Source organism: Acipenser ruthenus, chromosome 16 (assembly GCF_902713425.1).
Source record: "Acipenser ruthenus chromosome 16, fAciRut3.2 maternal haplotype, whole genome shotgun sequence".
NCBI lineage: Eukaryota > Metazoa > Chordata > Actinopteri > Acipenseriformes > Acipenseridae > Acipenser > Acipenser ruthenus.
Window position 1 is genome coordinate 35395134 of NC_081204.1, and position 5000 is coordinate 35400133.

The 5000-nt window shown below is 42.7% G+C and overlaps 1 long non-coding RNA gene across 1 annotated transcript in view; it reads right to left on the reverse strand.

Moving 5' to 3' along the window:
• Positions 1-5000, reverse strand: part of LOC131697863 (uncharacterized) — a 7910-nt gene that overhangs the window by 858 nt on the left and 2052 nt on the right. The window contains exon 2 of the long non-coding RNA XR_009307522.1: positions 680-2199. This is a non-coding gene — a long non-coding RNA (uncharacterized LOC131697863). The remainder of the gene's footprint in view (positions 1-679; positions 2200-5000) is intronic.

Genomic DNA, 5000 nt, shown 5'->3' on the forward strand with positions numbered 1-5000 from the left:
AAATCAAGACAATCACGGATATAAAGAATCATTAAATACAATCACAAGTGTTACTAACTACCTTAACAAACAGTTACTCCGGGTTCAAATACAGTCAGCACTCTTTATTGCCACTCAATATTATTTTGAAAATATCACTTGCCAAAAGAGACGACATGTGGCACTGTAATACAGAACATACTTTTAAATCCGGTGTGCATTGTAGCAGTGTGTGTGTGTGTGTGTGTGTGTGTATATATAGTAGTGTGAGTGTTTATTGTGTTCAGGTTACCTTGTGTAGCTGCTCCAGACTCTCACTGTGTGTGTGTGTGTGTGTGTGTGTGTGTAGCAGTGTGTGTGTTTATTGTGTTCAGGTTACCTTGTGTAGCTGCTCCAGACTCTCACTCTGTGTGTGTGTGTGTGTGTGTGTAGCAGTGTGTGTGTTTATTGTGTTCAATTTACCTTGTGTAGCTGCTGCAGACTCTCACTGTGTGTGTGTGTGTGTGTGTGTGTGTGTGTGTGTGTGTATAGCAGTGTGTGTGTTTATTGTGTTCAGGTTACCTTGTGTAGCTGCTGCAGACTCTCACTGTGTGTGTGTGTGTGTGTGTGTGTGTGTGTGTTTATTGTGTTCAGGTTACCTTGTGTAGCTGCTGCAGCCTCTCACTGTGTGTGTGTTTGTGTGTGTTTGTGTTCAGGTTACCTCGTGTTGCTGCTCCAGACTCTCACTGCGTCGGCAGGGCTGAAGTGTTTGTTTAGAAGAGCAGGCAGGCTGTGCCACACTGACCCGGGGTGAGGCGAGGAGTGAGAGGAGGGATGAGGCGAGGGGTGAGAGGAGGGGTGAGCTGTGCTGTGCTGTGCTGTGCTGTGCTGTTCAGCCTACCTGCCAGCGCCTTGCCTTTGTAGAGGAGTCCCTGTTGATTGACAGGTATGTTGAGGCTGTCAGAGATCAGACTCCAGACTGTGGAGACCTTCTCATCCTCACAGACCTGTCAAGAGACAAGAACACACAGACACACAGTGAGGGGATGAGCATTAAACACTGAAACTACATCTTCATCCTCACAGGACAGGCGAGACAAGAACACACAAACACACACACACACACACACACAGACACACACAGACACACTGAGGGGATGAGCATTAAACACTGAAACTACATCTTCATCAGTACGCACGCCTCGAGTGAAGTGACATCCCTCATCTGCCACCATGCAAATTTCAAACGGGATTGAGATTATTATGCTCAAGAGCTAAAAGGCAATAACAACGTACGCTTAGAAATAATAAAACAATGTTTTTAAGAAAGCCCTCAGGACACGTGACGACATCCCCTCCTTGACAACGTCCTGTCCTCCTGTAGGAAGTGTCTCTTTACCTCAGCAATACCTGAGCTGGGAAGGTACACATTTTAAAGGGCCTTGATTTGCAGCAATGCAGTTCAACCCGCTCTGTAATGTTTTATGTTCTGTTATCAAACAACCGCTGACTTGCCCAATCGTAGAAAGTAGAAGTAGAAAATGTGGTTTGTCTTACCAAACACACACAATGCGAACAGTCAGTCAATATGTAGCGGTATTGTGAAGCGGGATGTGGGGCTGCTCAATGCCTTGCTCACTGGGTGTGCTTCTATTCTTTTAAACAAAGTAAGGAGAGGAGAGGAGAGGGGGAGGAGAGAGACACAGAGTCACAACTACACGCTGCTCTACACCTGCATTTCAGAGTGTGTATGCTGCAGCTGTGATTGTGTGTGCGTCTCTGTGTCACTGTACAGCTGTGTCTGTGTGTGTCTGTATAACATTGTACATCTGCTGCAGCTAGGATTGTGTGTGTAGCCGTGTTTATTGTGTTCAATTTACCTTGTGTAGCTGCTCCAGCCTCTCACTGTGTGTGTGTTTGTGTGTGTCTGTGTGTGTGTGTGTGTTTGTGTTCAGGTTACCTTGTGTTGCTGCTCCAGACTCTCACTGCGTCGGCAGGGCTGAAGTGTTTGTTCAGAAGAGCAGGCAGGCTGTGCCACACTGACCCGGGGTGAGGCGAGGAGTGAGAGGAGGGATGAGGCGAGGGGTGAGAGGAGGGGTGAGCTGTGCTGTGCTGTGCTGTGCTGTTCAGCCTACCTGCCAGCGCCTTGCCTTTGCAGAGGAGTCCCTGTTGATTGACAGGTATGTTGAGCCTGTCAGAGACCAGACTCCAGACTGTGGAGACCTTCTCATCCTCACAGACCTGTCAAGAGACAAGAACATACAGACACACACTGAGGGGATGAGCATTAAACACTGAAACTACATCTTCATCCTCACCGGACAGGCGAGAGACAAGAACACACACACACACACACACACACACACACACACACACACACAGACAGTATCAGACAGTATCAGAGCAATCTAGCGAGGGGACGGTCGAGTATTGTCAAGAGCAAAAACACACTTTCATAAAAACTGCTGCTTTTGTATTATTATGGTCTGTATGTGTGGCATGCTATAGAAATGTATTGTGTTTTTTTCTTTTTTTGTGCTCTGTACTGTACAGTGCTTTGTGAAACGCTTGTACAAAAATCGCTATATAAATGCAATAAAAAATAAATAAATAAATAAATACACTGGAAGTGCTTCACATTGTCACAGAACAGTATTATGAATTTTCTCTTGGTCTACAGACATAATATTGTCTGAGAATTATTTCTCAGTCTCACAGATGAAGCGACATTTAATACAAGTGCAGAAAAAAATGTGTCAATTTAAACACAATAGCAACACTGAGGTGAAGAGACAAGCCCAACACATTTCTCTTAGAGGTAGTCGAGCAAAGCAAGAGGCGAGGACGGACACATCTGCTGGAAACGCATGGATTTGAATTTGTTACCAGGTTCAGTATTCCCCTCACGTGTGCAGGAGTGGCGGCAGGCGTAAGAACGCTGTGTGTTGTGTGTGGAGAGAGTTCGGCAGCGTTCACGACACGCGGACTTCCGTCATTCTGCGCAGAATCCGCACAGAATCGTAGCAAGTAGCCAAGGAATTTTCCGAATCTTTGCAGAATCTGCGCAGATTTAGCAAAGTCTGCCTCTCGTGAACGCACCCCCTGTAGTCTTAAATCGTGGGTCACGTGATTACGAGGCACACACTGACAAACCCCACACATTGTGTGTTTTCAGTTTATATCTTGTTAAAACAGAAAACTATATTAATTAAAACAATAAACTCCACACAAATTCATAAACAACACAGTGAATTCTAATCAGAAATTACAGTTTAAGTGACTAATGTAATCAACCACCATGGATCCCAAAATGATAGATACAGATTGGCCAACAATCAATGCTGCAGGGAAACAAGAACAACAATATAATAAACAGCGACGTCACTCCTTCAGAACTCGTGTGCAGCGAACTCCCAACAATAAAAAGAAATTAACACACACCCGGTGATATTAAAACCATGAAGAGGCAACAACCTCGTGTGTGCACAATAAAGCATTAGCAGGGGCAATCAGATAAATCATCCATAGCAAAAAACAACACAGCAACATTAATTTGCGGTCCATTGTCGGACTGGGTCCGACATTGCAATTATTCCTCACAGGTCCTTTGTCGGACTGGGTCCGACATCATTATAGCAACGCAATAAACGCGTGTTTAGTCGTTTTTTCTCCGGAAAAAGCCGAGACAACCATTCAATTGCCGAGTGGGAGCGACAGGAGCCGAAACAAGTCGAGAAAAAAAAAAAAGGCGTATCTCATGAATAGTCATATATGGTATCAGGTATCAGATAACGGGGCGTTCATAGTAAACAAGCTGGCTGAGTGCGTCAGCGCACAGAGACTATCATGGACATTTGTAGAGATTTTTTCAGATGTTATAGTAATAAAATAATGACTTGGATCGCATTATTGAGGAGTTTGGTGATAAAACGAGTGATCCAGAGATGATCGATCGGTATGTACGACTATTATTATTACTATTATTATTATTATTATTATGATTATTATTATGATTATTATTATTATTTATTTCTTACATAGGTAAACGCTATAGCAAACGAAAGGGTGGGGCGGGGCTGGAGATTTCTAGTGAGTGCTTTGTTGATATGCAGGGCCATTTAAACCCGTTTGACTGTGAAAAAAAAATACTTTTAAACAGCGCGTCTAAAATGAACTGCGCGTGTGAAAACCTGACGTGCCTGTTGCGCACTTAATAAATGGACTGCAAAGGGTTAAAACAAACACAGAAAACGGAGGCTGGCGCGCTTTCGATTATGACTAACAAAGGATGAGATGAAGCCGTACAGCCAAAAAACAAGCCCCTTAAACAGGTATAAATAACAATACGGTTTTGTTTTACCTGAGGAGAATCCTCCTATTGCGATGTGAAACTCCAGGCAAGCATGGGGGCGGACATTCTGTGAAGCGCGCATGCTGACGTAGGCTTTGTTATGACCGTGAACGCGCCTGATAGAAGTCTGTGGGGACCCTGCTTTCATTGCTCGTGCTGTGTCCTGTAGCTCAATATGCAGGGGTTATTTATTTTATATAAAAAAAGCCGTTTTGTGGCTTTCCAAAGACGTATCATGCGTCTGGATCGGATGTTCGTAGACAAAATGATAATTGTTTACATTTGGTCAAATACAAGATTGCATGTAGTTTCCGAACATCTCCCCCTGGTGGTTAATTGCGGTGTTTACGGCAGAATAATTCAATGGGTTTCTCCATATCCCATATATTTTCATATTACCCATAATTCAATTTGTGACACTTAACTGGAAAGGTACATATATTTAAATTATATATATATTTTTAATAATTAAAATTGTATAAAACATTGAACATATATTATCCACAAACGCCGTTTTGGTAACAATATAATATTTGAACTTATTTTAATATATAAATTAATGAGTAATAACCCTAAATTGAATTTTACGTAGTTATACGAATTATAAATAGCTATTGGAATGATGTAATTAGCATATATCCCAATTATCCTGAATTGTAAAATTACTGATTTGTGAGGAATAAATCAAAAG